The sequence below is a fragment of the Bombina bombina genome, chromosome 3 (assembly GCF_027579735.1).
Source record: "Bombina bombina isolate aBomBom1 chromosome 3, aBomBom1.pri, whole genome shotgun sequence".
Lineage (NCBI taxonomy): Eukaryota > Metazoa > Chordata > Amphibia > Anura > Bombinatoridae > Bombina > Bombina bombina.
Genome location: NC_069501.1, coordinates 709,102,369 through 709,118,572, shown reverse-complemented (window position 1 = coordinate 709,118,572; position 16,204 = coordinate 709,102,369). Strand labels below are relative to the sequence as shown.

The 16,204-nt window shown below is 42.0% G+C and overlaps 1 protein-coding gene across 1 annotated transcript in view; it reads left to right on the top strand.

Moving 5' to 3' along the window:
• Positions 1-16,204, top strand: part of KSR1 (kinase suppressor of ras 1) — a 574,092-nt gene that overhangs the window by 497,137 nt on the left and 60,751 nt on the right. The gene's annotated exons all lie outside the window — the stretch shown is intronic.

Below are 16,204 nucleotides of genomic sequence, written 5' to 3'. Positions count from 1 at the left end.
TCGGGCCTGGTTTGAAGGAGATTATTGCTGATATCACTGGAGGAAAAGGTCATGCCCTTCCTCAGGATAGGTCCAAATCAAGGGCCAAACAGTCTAATTTTCGTGCCTTTCGAAACTTCAAGGCAAGTGCGGCATCAACTTCCTCTAATGCAAAACAAGAGGGAACTTTTGCTCAGTCCAAGACTGTCTGGAGACCTAACCAGACCTGGAACAAAGGTAAACAGGCCAAAAAGCCTGCTGCTGCCTCTAATACAGCATGAAGGAACGGCCCCCTATCCGGTAACGGATCTAGTAGGGGGCAGACTTTCGCTCTTCGCCCAGGCGTGGGCAAGAGATGTCCAGGATCCCTGAGCGTTGGAAATTATATCCCAGGGATATCTTCTGGACTTCAAGGCTTCCCCCCCAAAAGGGAGATTTCACCTTTCACAATTATCTGCAAACCAGATAAAGAGAGAGGCATTCTTACACTGTGTACAAGACCTCCTAGTTATGGGAGTGATCCATCCAGTTCCAAAGGAGGAACAGGGACAGGGATTTTACTCAAATCTGTTTGTAGTTCCCAAAAAAGAGGGAACCTTCAGACCAATTTTGGATCTAAAGATCTTAAACAAATTCCTCAGAGTTCCATCATTCAAGATGGAGACTATTCGTACCATCCTACCTATGATCCAGGAGGGTCAATACATGACTACAGTGTATATAAAAGAAGGTTGCTTATCTTCACATTCCGATACACAAAGATCATCATCGGTTTCTCAGGTTTGCCTTCCTAGACAGGCATTACCAGTTTGTAGCTCTTCCCTTTGGGTTAGCTACAGCCCCAAGAATTTTTACGAAGGTTCTGGGGTCGCTTCTGGCGGTCCTAAGGCCGCGGGGCATAGCAGTGGCCCCTTATTTAGACGACATCCTGATTCAGGCGTCAAACTTCCAAATTGCCAAGTCTCATACGGACATAGTGTTGGCATTTCTGAGGTTGCATGGGTGGAAGGTGAACGAGGAAAAGAGTTCTCTATCCCCCCTCACAAGAGTTTCCTTCCTAGGGACTCTGATAGATTCTGTAGAAATTAAAATTTACCTGACGGAGTCCAGGTTATCAAAACTTCTAAATTCCTGCCGTGTTCTTTATTCCATTCCTCGCCCTTCGGTGGCTCAGTGCATGGAAGTAATCGGCTTAATGGTAGCGGCAATGGACATAGTGCCGTTTGCACGTCTACATCTCAGACCGCTGCAACTCTGCATGCTCAGTCAGTGGAATGGGGATTACACAGATTTGTCCCCTCTACTAAATCTGGATCAAGAGACCAGGGATTCTCTTCTCTGGTGGCTATCTCGGGTCCATCTGTCCAAAAGGTATGACCTTTCGCAGGCCAGATTGGACAATTGTAACGACAGATGCCAGCCTTCTAGGTTGGGGTGCAGTCTGGAACTCCCTGAAGGCTCAGGGATCGTGGACTCAGGAGGAGTCACTCCTTCCAATAAACATTCTGGAACTAAGAGCGATATTCAATGCTCTTCAGGCTTGGCCTCAGCTAGCGACAATGAGGTTCATCAGATTTCAGTCGGACAACATCACGACTGTGGCTTACATCAACCATCAAGGGGGAACAAGGAGTTCCCTAGCGATGTTAGAAGTCTCAAAGATAATTCGCTGGGCAGAGATTCACTCTTGCCACCTATCAGCTATCCATATCCCAGGTGTAGAGAACTGGAAGGCGGATGTTCTAAGTCGACAGACTTTTCATCCGGGGGAGTGGGAACTCCATCCGGAGGTGTTTGCACAATTGGTTCATCGTTGGGGCAAACCAGAACTGGATCTCATGGCGTCTCGCCAGAACGCCAAGCTTCCTTGTTACGGATCCAGGTCCAGGGACCCCAAGGCAATGCTGATAGATGCTCTAGCAGCGCCTTGGTCCTTCAACCTGGCTTATGTGTTTCCACCGTTTCCTCTGCTCCCTCATCTGATTGCCAAGATCAAGCAGGAGAGAGCATCAGTGATCTTGATAGCGCCTGCGTGGCCACGCAGGACTTGGTATGCAGATCTAGTGGACATGTCATCTTTTCCACCATGGACTCTGCCGCTGAGACAGGACCTTCTACTTCAAGGTCCTTTCAACCATCCAAATCTAATTTCTCTGAGGCTGACTGCCTGGAGATTGAACGCTTGATTTTATCAAAGCGTGGTTTCTCCGAGTCAGTCATTGATACCTTAATTCAGGCACGAAAGCCTGTCACCAGGAAAATCTATCATAAGATATGGCGTAAATATCTTTATTGGTGTGAATCCAAGGGCCACTCATGTAGTAAGGTCAGGATTCCCAGGATATTATCTTTTCTCCAAGAAGGATTGGAGAAAGGATTGTCAGCTTGTTCCTTAAAGGGACAGATTTCTGCGCTATCTATTCTTTTGCACAAGCGTCTGGCGGATCTCCCAGACGTTCAGGCATTTTGTCAGGCTTTAGTTAGAATCAAGCCTGTGTTTAAACCTGTTGCTCCACCTTGGAGCTTAAATTTGGTTCTTAAAGTTCTTCAGGGGGTTCCGTTTGAACCTCTTCATTCCATAGATATCAAACTTTTATCTTGGAAAGTTCTTTTTTTGGTAGCTATTTCCTCGGCTCGTAGAGTTTCCGAGTTATCTGCCTTACAATGTGATTCTCCTTATCTGATCTTCCATGCAGACAAGGTAGTTCTGCGTACCAAACCTGGGTTTTTACATAAGGTGGTATCTAATTAGAATATCAATCAAGAGATTGTTGTTCCGTCTTTGTGTCCTAATCCTTCTTCAAAGAAGGAACGTCTATTACACAATCTGGACGTGGTTCGTGCTTTAAAGTTTTACTTACAAGCTACTAAAGATTTTCGTCAAACATCTGCTTTGTTTGTTGTCTACTCTGGACAGAGGAGAGGTCAAAAGGCTTCGGCAACCTCTTTCTTTTTGGCTAAGAAGCATAATCCGCTTAGCCTATGAGACTGCTGGCCAGCAGCCTCCAGAAAGGATTACAGCTCATTCTACTAGAGCTGTGGCTTCCACATGGGCTTTTAAAAATGAGGCTTCTGTTGAACAGATTTGCAAGGCGGCGACTTGGTCTTCGCTTCATACTTTTTAAAAATTCTACAAATTTGATACTTTTGCTTCTTCGGAGGCTATTTTTGGGAGAAAGGTTTTACAGGCAGTGGTACCTTCCGTTTAAGTACCTGCCTTGTCCCTCCCTTCATCCGTGTACTTTAGCTTTGGTATTGGTATCCCACAAGTAATGGATGATCCGTGGACTGGATACACCTTACAAGAGAAAAAATAATTTATGCTTACCTGATAAATTTATTTCTCTTGTGGTGTATCCAGTCCACGGCCCGCCCTGTCATTTTAAGGCAGGTATTTTTTAATTTTTAAACTACAGTCACCACTGCACCCTATGGTTTCTCCTTTCTCTGTTTGTTTTCGGTCGAATGACTGGATATGGCAGTTAGGGGAGAAGCTATATAGACAGCTCTGCTGTGGGTGTCCTCTTGCAACTTCCTGTTGGGAATGAGAATATCCCACAAGTAATGGATGATCCGTGGACTGGATACACCACAAGAGAAATAAATTTATCAGGTAAGCATAAATTATGTTTTCTATTTGTCAAGTTATTGAAATAATTGGCATTTGTGTTATAACACTAAATAATATATTAATAATAAACCGTAATAAAATAACTTTTATATGTTAATGTTAATCATTCAGAACTCATACAGTTAATAATCTTCCCATAAGAATAAATATAAATATAGAGACAGTAAGATTTAATGCAAATCAATACTTTTGAGTGTCAACCAATAATCATGTATATAGAGGAGACAACAGTAATAAAAGCAATAATACAAGTACCAGGATCAGAAAGCAAATCGTGTTCTCATCATGATTGTGCAAGATAGGGGATTATCATTAGTGGATTTCCTATATACATATTCGATATATGATCAATAATGAGATGTCGCATACAAGATAAATATTGGGCGCAAAGGTTATTATATAATCATCTTGACCGCAATTACTTACTTTGATGTTAAGACCCAGTTATTTATCGCAACGGTTGTAATCGTGTTAGGATTTACACAAACAGCAACCTGCACCTATGTGGGAATGCAAGGGTCGGGTGACGCAATGTGTGCATGGCACATGATAATAGGTCCTGTGCTAATGTGTGTGTGGAATTGTTATGCGATTGGCCTAAAAAATCATGACGTCAAAAAAGGGGGATGGGCTGGGACCGGATAAGAGCGTGCCCGCAAACCCATACATAAATGTCACACACTACTAAAATGCTGTGTATCTGGTTAATGGAGTGAGTGTCAGTGCCCCACTAGGAGAGTGGAAGAAATATACAAAGCGGTATCTAACAGTCAGAGACCGATCTTAGCAAATATGTTACAAGAGAAACAGGAGCGCATGTTCAGAAAGAAAGGCTAGATAATAAAAGCCCCATCTTCTCATAAATCACATTGCAAATTGAAATGGAACCGTGGCCAGGTTAATAAACCTAATAAATAACACACATCTAAATACTATTAAACTAATGGGTATGAGACTAGCTGTAGAACTACATAAGTGGGATGTGATCAACTGTGAAGGAGGAATATCTATGATTGACTATGAGAGAGCTAAACATAAGAGGGAAGAGAGTGTAATAAGAGAGGGTGAAGAGGCAATGCGGAGTGGCATATAAAATGCCAGTAAATACAAAAGATTTAGTTCCAATATTGATAAGTAGAGAAAATAAGTCCATGTAACTATGGACTATCTATGATAAACAACTCTCTGTATCTAGTAGTATAACAGTGATGGTAGTGATGGTAGCCTATAGGTGTCAAGGACCTGGAGCTAATTTGGTGATGTGGTGATAAGTGATATGGGAGCTAATCATCAAGAGGGAGGGAGTGTAAAAAGAGAGGGTAAAGAGGCAGTGCGGGGTGGACCTCATAGGGTCCTTATATGTATAGGTGATAGGTGTTTTAAGTGAATTGTGAAGTCCTTAATATGTGAGGGGCATGTAAAATGTCAATAAAAACATAAGATTTGATTTCAGTATTAATGAATAGAGAAAATATACCAATGAGACTTTGAACTATCTATAATTGGCTATAAGAGAAGACTCTCTGTATCTATTGATATAACAGTGAAGGTAGTAATATTAACCTATAGGTGTCAGGGACCAAGAACTAATTTAGTGATGTGGTGATAAGTGATATGGGAACTTGACATAAAAGGGGAGGGAGTGTGAAAAGAAAAGGTGAGGAGGCAGTGTGGGTTCCTTATATGTGTAAGTGATTTATGTAAGTTCACCAGATATGCGTTCCAGGAATATCACAATCACCTCACACTTACATAAATTACTTACACATATAAGGAAATCAAATCTTATGTTTTTAATGGCATTTTACATGCCACTCACATATACATATAAGGACTCTATGAGGTCCAAACCGCACGGCCTCTTTACCCTCTCTTTTTACACTCCCTCCCTCTTGATGATTAGCTCCCATATCACTTATCACCACATCACCAAATTAGCTCCAGGTCCTTGACACCTATAGGTTAACATCACTACCATCACTGTTATACTACTATATACAGAGAGTTGTGTATCATAGATAGTCCATAGTTACATGGACTTATTTTCTCTACTTATCAATATTGGAACTAAATCTTTTGTATTTACTGACATTTTATATGCCACTCCGTATTGCCTCTTCACCCTCTCTTATTACACTCTCTTCCCTCTTATGTTTAGCTCTCTCATAGTCAATCATAGATATTCCTCCTTCACAGTTGATCACATCCCACTTATGTAGTTCTACAGCTAGTCTCATACCCATTAGTTTAATGGTATTTCTTCTATAAGGTACGACGAGTCCACGGATTCATCCTTTACTTGTGGGATATTATCCTCCTGCTAACAGGAAGTGGCAAAGAGCACCACAGCAGAGCTGTCTATATAGCTCCTCCCTTAGCTCCACCCCCAGTCATTCTCTTTGCCTACTCTAAGTACTAGGAAGGGTAAAGTGAAAGAGGTGATAAAATATTAGTTTTTAATTTCTTCAAGCAAGAGTTTTTTGTTTTAAATGGTACTGGTGTGTACTATTTACTCTCAGGCAGCAGATAGATGAAGACTTCTGCCTGGAGGATGATGATCTTAGCATTTGTAACTAAGATCCAGTGCTGTTCCCACAGAGGCTGAGGAGTACAAGAAACTTCAGTGTGAGGAACGTTTTCATGCTATACAGCAGTGATGTATATTCAGTCATTTTTTCTGGAAAGACTGTGGTATTTCAGAAAGGCTGACAGTATCCCCATGAGTGTAAGGGTAAACAGTAATCCTAAGAGCTAATAAGAAGGGCATTACTAAGCTTGCATAAGGGGCTAATTACAAAAATGGTTGACACTGAGTTGTGAATGTTTGTGGGCAAACGTTTTATGAACTGGGAGTGCTGTTAACGTTTTGTGGGCAATAACGTTTTTTGGGCAACTTTATTGAGGGTACACTTGGCTTATTTTTTGGGTCTCAGAACCCACATGGCTAGTTTAAAACCGCTCTGGTGCGGTTCTTTGAGGCTGTAGAGACATCGAGTGAGATGGGCGGGGCCTATTTTCGTGCCTCAGATGCGCAGTTATTTTCACGCAGCAAGCTCTAACTCCTGAGGGCCCTGGTGGATGTTTTGGGCCAAATCGAAGCTTTAACCCCATATTTACTATCCCTGAGGGCAGGTAGGGCTGTGGCAAGGTGCTGGGGGTGTTTTTTTCCGGATTTAGGCCTAATTTCAATCCGGTTTGCACATTAAAGGGTTAAATGTTAAATTTCCTTGTGGGGCAATCTTAACTACATATAGTGTGTCTGCTTGCAAAAATTTGAAAAATTTGGTGCATTTTAAAGCAGTTTTGCAGAACGTGTATGCAGTACCGTTTTTTAAGATTGTTATTTTTTTTCACTAAATAAAGTGTTTTCATGCTTGCTTGTAGTCATTACTAGCCTGTTCAACATGTCTGACATTGAGGAAAGTCAATGTTCAATATGTTTAGAAGCCATTGTGGAACCTCCACTTAGAATGTGTCCCTCATGCACTGAAAGGTCAATAAATTGCAAAGAAAATATTTTAGCTACTAAAAGTATGTCGCAGCATGATTCTCAGTCAGAAGAGAATCAGGTTATGCCATCTAATTCTCCCCAAGTGTCACAACCATTAACGCCCGCACAAGCGACGCCAAGTACTTCTAGTGCGTCTAATTCTTTCACCCTGCAAGATATGGCCGCAGTTATGAATACTACTTTCACAGAGGTTTTATCTAAGCTGCCTGGGTTGCAGGGGAAGCACATTAGGTCTGGTGTGAGAACAAATGCTGAGCCCTCTGACGCTTTATTAGCCATATCCGATGTACCCTCACAATGTTGGGGGTGAGGGATTTACTGGCTGAGGGAGAGATTTCTGATTCAGGAAATATGTTCTCTCAGACAGACTCAGATATGACGGCTTTTAAATTTAAACTAGAACACCTCTGCTTATTGCTCAGGGAGGTTTTAGCGACTCTGGATGATTGTGACCCTATTGTAGTTCCAGAGAAATTGTGTAAAATGGACAGATTTCTAGAGGTTCCTGCCTACACTGATGTTTTTCCGGTCCCTAAGAGGATTTCAGACATTGTTGCTAAGGAGTGTGATAGACCAGGTATTCCGTTCGCTCCCCCTCCTACTTTTAAGAAAATGTTTCCCATATCAGACACCTTGCGGGACTCGTGGCAGACGGTCCCTAAGGTGGAAGGAGCTATTTCTACCCTGGCTAAGCGTACAACTATACCTATTGAGGACAGTTGTGTTTTCAAAGATCCTATGGATAAAAAATTAGAGGGTCTCCTGAAGAAAATATTTGTTCATCAGGGTTTTCTTCTCCAACCTATAGCGTGCATTGTTCCTGTAACTACTGCAGCGTCCTTTTGGTTCGAGGCTCTGGAGGAGGCTCTTCAGGTTGAGACCCCATTAGATGATATTCTGGATAGAATTAGGGCTCTCAAGCTAGCTAATTCTTTCATTACAGATGCCGCTTTTCAACTGGCTAAATTAGCGGCAAAGAATTCAGGTTTTGCCATTTTAGCGCGTAGAGCATTATGGCTTAAGTCCTGGTCTGCTGATGTGTCATCAAAAGCTAAGCTTTTAGCCATCCCTTTCAAGGGTAAGACCCTATTCGTGCCTGAACTGAAAGAGATCATTTCAGACATCACTGGAGGGAAAGGCCATGCCCTTCCTCAGGATAAGACAAATAAGATGAGGACCAAACAAAATAATTTTTGTTCCTTTCGAAACTTCAAAGGTGGTCACTCTACCTCTTCCCCTGCTGCAAAGCAAGAGGGGAATTTTGCTCAATCCAAGTCAGTCTGGAGACCTAACCAGACTTGGAACAAGGGTAAACAGTCCAAGAAGCCCGCTGCTGCCACCAAGACAGCATGAAGGGGTAGCCCCCGATCCGGGACCGGATCTAGTAGGGGGCAGACTTTCTCTCTTTGCTCAGGCTTGGGCAAGAGACGTTCAGGACTCCTGGGCTTTAGAAATCGTAACCCAGGGGTATCTTCTAGATTTCAAAGATTCTCCTCCAAGGGGGAGATTCCATCTTTCCCAATTGTCTGTAAACCAGACAAGAAGAGAGGCGTTCTTACGCTGTGTAGAAGACCTATATACCATGGGAGTGATCTGCCCAGTTCAGAAAACAGAACAGGGACAGGGGTTCTACTCCAGCCTGTTTGTGGTTCCCAAAAAAGAGGGAACCTTCAGACCAATTTTGGATCTCAAGATCCTAAACAAATTCCTCAGAGTCCCATCCTTCAAGATGGAGACCATTCGGACTATTTTGCTGATGATCCAGGAGGGTCAATATATGACCACCGTGGACTTAAAGGATGCGTATCTACACATACATATCCACAAAGATCATCACCAGTTCCTCAGGTTCGCCTTTCTGGTCAAGCATTACCAGTTTGTGGCTCTTCCCTTCGGGTTGGCCACAGCTCCCAGAATTTTCACAAAGGTGCTAGGGTCCCTTCTGGCGGTTCTAAGGCCGAGGGCATAGCTTTGGCGCCTTATCTGGACGATATCTTAATTCAGGCGTCGACTTACCAACTAGCCAAGTCTCACACGGACATCGTGTTGGCTTTTCTAAGATCTCACGGGTGGAAGGTGAACGTAAAAAAGAGTTCACTTATCCCTCTCACAAGAGTTCCATTCCTGGGAACTCTGATAGATTCGGTGGACATAAAAAATTTTCTGACGGAGGTCAGGAAATCAAAAATTTTATCCATCTGCCGGGCTCTTCATTCCATTCCTCGGCCGTCAGTGGCTCAGTTTATGGAGGTAATAGACTTAATGGTAGCGGCAATGGACATAGTTCCGTTTGCTCGCTTGCATCTCAGACCACTGCAACTATGCATGCTCAAACAGTGGAATGGGGATTATGCAGATTTATCTCCTCAGATAAATCTGGATCAAGAGACCAGAGACTCTCTTCTTTGGTGGTTGTCACAGGATCATCTGTCCAAGGGAATGTGTTTCCGCAGGCCAGCGTGGGTCATGGTGACGACGGACGCCAGCCTATTGGGCTGGGGTGCAATCTGGAATTCCCTGAAAGCACAGGATTTGTGGACTCAGGAGGAGGCTCTCCTCCCGATAAATTTTCTAGAACTGAGAGCGATATTCAACGCGCTTCAGGCGTGGCCTCAGCTGGCTTCGGCCAGATTCATAAGATTCCAGTCGGACAATATCACGACTGTAGCATATATCAATCATCAGGGGGGAACAAAGAGTTCTCTAGCGATGATAGAGGTTACCAAAATAATTCGATAGGCAGAGACTCACTCTTGCCATCTATCAGCAATCTATATCCCAGGAGTGGAGAACTGGGAAGCAGATTTTCTAAGTTGTCAGACTTTTCATCCGGGGGAGTGGGAACTCCATCCGGAGGTGTTTGCACAATTGATTCAGCAATGGGGCACACCAGAATTAGATCTGATGGCGTCTCGTCAGAACGCCAAACTTCCTCGTTACGGGTCCAGGTCAAGGGATCCTCAGGCAGTACTGATAGATGCTCTAGCAGTACCCTGGTCGTTGAACCTGGCTTATGTGTGTCCACCATTTCCTCTCCTTCCTCGTTTGATTGCCAGAATCAAACAGGAGAGAGCGTTGGTGATTTTGATAGCACCTGCGTGGCCACGCAGGACTTGGTATACAGACCTGGTGGACATGTCATCTCTTCCACCATGGACTCTGCCACTGAGACAGGACCTTCTGATTCAAGGTCCGTTCCAGCATCCAAATCTAGTTTCTCTGCGGCTGACTGCTTGGAGATTGAACGCTTGTTCTTATCCAAGCGGGGTTTCTCTGAGTCGGTCATAGATACCTTCATTCAGGCTTGAAAGCCTGTCACCAGGAAAATGTATCATAAGATATGGTGTAAATAACTTTATTGGTGCGAATCCAAAGGCTACTCATGGAGTAAGATCAGGATTCCTAGGATTTTGTCCTTTCTCCAAGAAGGATTGGAGAAGGGGCTATCAGCTAGTTCCTTAAAGGGACAGATATCTGCTTTATCAATTCTACTGCACAAGCGTCTGGCAGATGTTCCAGACGTTCAGTCGTTCTGTCAGGCTTTAGTTAGAATCAAGCCTGTGTTTAAACCTGTTGCTCCGCCATGGAGTTTGAATTTAGTTCTTAAAGTTCTTTAATGGGTTCTGTTTGAACCTATGCATTCCATAGATATTAAGCTTATATCTTGGAAAGTTCTGTTTTTAGTTGCTATCTCTTCGAAGAGTTTCTGAACTACCTGCATTGCAATGCGACTCGCCTTATCTTGTTTTCCATGCTGATAAGGTGGTTTTGCGTACCAAACCTGGATTCCTTCCTAAGGTTGTTACTAATAGGAATATCAATCAGGAAATTGCTGTTCCTTCTCTGTGTCCTAATCCTTCCTCTAAGAAGGAGCGTCTGTTGCACAACTTGGACGTGGTTCGTGCTTTGAAGTTTTACTTGCAAGAAACCAAAGATTTCCGTCAAACATCTTCTTTGTTTGTTGTCTATTCTGTAAAACGTAGAGGTCAAAAAGCTACGGCTACCTCTTTCTTTTTGGATGAAAAGCATCATCCGTTTGGCATACGAGTCTGCTGGACAGCAGCCTCCTGAAAGGATTACAGCTCACTCTACTAGAGCGGTGGCTTCCACATGGGCTTTTAAAAATGATGCTTCTGTTGAACAGATTTGTAAGGCTGCGACTTGGTCTTCGCTTCATACCTTTTCCAAATTTTCCAAATTTGATACTTTTGCTTCTTCGGAGGCTATTTTTGGGAGAAAAGTTCTTCAAGCAGTGGTGCCTTCTGTTTAACCATCTGTCTTGTCCCTCCCGTTCATCCGTGTCCTGTAGCTTTGGTATTGTATCCCACAAGTAAAGGATGAATCCGTGGACTCGTCGTACCTTATAGAAGAAAAGTAAATTTATGCTTACCTGATAAATTAATTTCTTCTATGGTACGACGAGTCCACGGCCCGCCCTGTCATTTTAAGACAGATTATATTTTTTTATTTTAAACTTTAGTCACCTCTGCACCTTGTAGTTTCTCCTTTTTCTTCCTGTACCTTCGGTCGAATGACTGGGGGGTGGAGCTAAGGGAGGAGCTATATATACAGCTCTGCTGTGTTGCTCTTTGCCACTTCCTGTTAGCAGGAGGATAATATCCCACAAGTAATGGATGAATCCGTGGACTCGCCGTACCATAGAAGAAATTAATTTATCAGGTAAGCATAAATTTACTTTTAGATGTGTGTTATTTATTAGGTTTATTAACCTGGCCACAGTTCCATTTCAATGTGCAATGTGATTTATGAGACGATGGGGCTTTTATTATCTAGCCTTTCTTTCTGAACATTTGCTCCTGTTTCTCTTGTAACATATTTGCTAAGATCAGTCTCTGACTGTTAGATACCGCTTTGTATATTTCTTCCACTCTCCTAGTGGGGCGCTGACATTCACTCCATTAACCAGATACATAGCATTTTAGTATTGTGTGACATTTATGTATGGGTTTGTGGGCACGCTCTGATCCGGTCCAGCCCATCCCCCTTTTTTGACGTCATGATTTTTTAGGCCAATCGCATAACAGTTACACACACATTAGCACAGGACCTATTATCATGTGCCACGCACGCATTGCATCACCCGACCCTTGCATTCACACATAGATGCAGGTTGCTGTTTGTGTAAATCCTAACACGATTACAACCGTTGCGATAAATAACTAGATCTTAACATCAAAGTAAGTACTTATTGCGGTCAAGATGATTATATAATAACCTTTCCGCCCAATATTTACCTTGTATGTGACATCTCATTAGTGATCATATATCGAATCTGTATATAGGAAATCCACTAATGATAATCCCCTATCTTGCACAATCATGATGAGAGCACGATTTGCTTTCTGATCCTGGTACTTGTATTATTGCTTTTATTACTGTTGTCTCCTCTATATACATGATTATTGGTCGATACTCAAAAGCATTGATTTGCATTAACCCCTTAACGACTGAGGACGTGCAGGGTACGTCCTCAGAAAAAAGGCAGTTAATGCCTGAGAACGTACCCTGCACGTCCTCAGTGTGGAAAGCAGCTGGAAGCGATCCTGCTCGCTTCCAGCTGCTTTCCGGTTATTGCAGTGATGCCTCGATATGGAGGCATCCTGCAATAACCTTTTTAAGTCATCCGGTGCAGAGAGAGCCACTCTGTGGCCCTCTCTGCACCGGAGATCGGTGGCTACCTGCGTTGGTGGGTGGGAGCCGGACCGGGAGGCGGGTGGCGGCCATCGATGGCCATGTGGATCTGAAGGGGGGCGGGATCGTGGGCGGGGGTGGCTGGGGGCGCGCACGTGCACGGGAGGGTGGGGGCGGGCGCGTGCACGGGGAGGGAGCGGGTGGGAACCGCTACACTGCAGAAAATGGGGATATAAAAAATATAATAACAAATAAAATCCAAACAATCAGCAAGGTGGTGGGGGTTTGTTTGTGGGGGGTGGGGGGTTGGGGGAAGCTACACTACAGAAAAAAACAAAAAAAAACCCAAAAAAGCACTTTTTATTGTAAACTGGGTACTGGCAGACAGCTGCCAGTACCCAAGATGGCCCCCAATAAGGCAGAGGGGAGGGTTAGAGAGCGGTTTTGGGGGGGGATCAGGGAGGTTGGGGGCTAAGGGGGGGATCCTACACAGTAGCATATGTAAATATGCTAAAAAAAAATTTCATTTTTTTTTTAAAAACCCTTTTATTTTAGTACTGGCAGACTTTCTGCCAGTACTTAAGATGGCGGGGACAATTGTGGGGTGGGGGAGGGAAGGGAGCTGTTTGGGAGGGATCAGGGGGTGGGATGTGTCAGATGGGAGGCTGATCTCTACACTAAAGCTAAAATTAACCCTGCAAGCTCACTACAAACTCCCTAATTAACCCTTTCACTGCTAGCCATAATACACGTGTGAGGCGCAACAGGATTTAGTGGCCTTCTAATTACCAGAAAGCAACGCCAAAGTCATATATGTCTGCTATTTCTGAACAAAGGGGATCCCAGACAAGCATTTACAACCATTTGTGCCATAATTGCACAAGCTGTTTGTAAATGATTTCAGTGAGAAACCTAAAATTGTGAAAAATTTTACATTTTTTTTATTTGATCGCATTTGGCGGTGAAATGGTGGCATGAAATATACCAAAATGTGCCTAGATCAATACTTGGGGTTGTCTACTACACTACACTAAAGCTAAAATTAACCCTACAAGCTCCCTAAAAGCTCCCTAATTAACCCCTTAACTGCTGGGCATGATACACTTGTGGTGCGCAGTGGCATTTAGCGGCCTTCTAATTACCAAAAAGCAACGCCAAAGCCATATATGTGTGCTATTTCTGAACAAAGGGGATCCCAGAGAGGAATTTACAACCATTTATGCCATAATTGCACAAGCTGTTTGTAAATGATTTCAGTGAGAAACCTAAAGTTTGTGAAAAAATTTGTGAAAAAGTGAACAATTTTTTGTATTTGATCGCATTTGGCGGTGAAATGGTGGTATGAAATATACCAAAATTGGCCTAGATCAATACTTTGGGATGTCTACTAAAAAAAAATATATACTTGTCAAGGGATATTCAGGGATTCCTGAAAGATATCAGTGTTCTAATGTAACTAGCGCTAATTTTGGAAAAAAATGGTTTGGAAATAGCAAAGTGCTACTTGTATTTATGGCCCTATAACTTGCAAAAAAAGCAAAGAACATGTAAACATTGGGTATTTCTAAACTCAGGACAAAATTTAGAAACTATTTAGCATGGGTGTTTTTTGGTGGTTTTAGATATGTAACAGATTTTGGGGGTCAAAGTTAGAAAAAGTGTGTTTTTTTCCATTTTTTCCTCATATTTTATAATTTTTTTTATAGTAAATTATAAGATATGATGAAAATAATGGTATCTTTAGAAAGTCCATTTAATGGCGAGAAAAACGGTATATAATATGTGTGGGTACAGTAAATGAGTAAGAAGAAAATTACAGCTAAACACAAACACCGCAAAAATGTAAAAATAGCCTTGGTCCCAAACGGACAGAAAATGGAAAAGTGCTCTGGTCACTAAGGGGTTAAATCTTACTGTCTCTATATTTATATTTATTCTTATGGGAAGATTATTAACTGTATGAGTTCTGAATGATTAACATTAACATATGAAAGAGTTATTTTATTACGGTTTATTATTACTATATTATTAAGTGTTATAACTCAAATGCCAATTATTTCAATAACTTGACAAATAGAAATGATGATTTTTCATCTTGCACTGACATGTATTTTTAACATATTTTTACTGTTTACCTGTTTGGTTATTATGTTTATACTTGTCATGTTTTGTTTATATTGTGACATCATTTCCTGTGGGCCATGTCTGATTGGGCATGACTCATGTGATGATTTTACCTGGGCCACACCTATCTCAAGTGTGGCCAATTACAGTGATTACTTAGTTTGTTTGTATGGTATATATAACAAGTGTATGACATTCAATTTTATTAAGTCTGATGAAACAGCCACTGGTGGCTGAGAAACGCGTTGCATACGTTTCACTCTTTTAAATAAAGTAAGTTATTTTACTTACCACTTGCTGCCTGCTTTTTGCTATACCATCTACTCCTCACATCTGCCTATGGACCCCTGAGAGTTCTTGGATGCCATTGATCAAGTCTACTGGGTGACCAGATTGATCCCAGTCTGCCCCTATAGCACTAAGTGAGGTGTTTCAACAAATGTGAGTGCTTTTCATACATTTATTACTACAACTCATTTGTCCTTCTGTGATCCCAGACCGCTTCATCTACACCATTAGAGGTGACATATCTCATGTGAGTGTAATCCTTACACCTTTCTCAATCCAAATATTTCCTACAATATTGGGCCATGTGGCGCTTCTGTCTTCTATTTTCTGCAGAATACAGTACTAATAATAAATGTATTAACCCCTAATCCAGCAACCCCCAACATTGCAAACTACCTAATAAATGTATTAACCCCCTAATCCGCCATTCACCCACATTGCAATCTTACCTAAAAAATATTATTCCCTAATAAGCCAACCCCCAACAACTCAAAGTACTCATCGCAAGAAACCTTATAAATCTATTAACCCCTAATCCACCAAACCCTCATTGCAACAAACCTAATAAATCTGCCAACCCCCCACAATGCTGATAACTAATAAAATTACTAAGCCCCCTAACCTTACACCCCCTAAATTAACCCCAATTACCTAAATTAAAAAATACTAAGTTACAATTAAAATAAAAAAGCTAACATTACTTAAAAATAAAAAAATAAAAAATTAATATAAGATTACAAAAAATGAAAAAGTCTAACATTACATAAAACATTAAACCAAATTATAAAAAATAAAAAATTAAACCTAATCCCTATGAAAATAAAAAAGCCCCCCAAAATAAAAACACCCCCTAATCTAATGCTAAACTACCAATAGCCTTTAAATGGCCTTTTGTAGGGCATTGCCCTAAATTAAACAGCTCTTTCATCTTAAAAAATACTAAGTCCCCCCTCTAACAGTAAACCCCCACCACCCACCAAACCGCCCAAAATAAAAAACCTAACACTAAAGAATCCTAA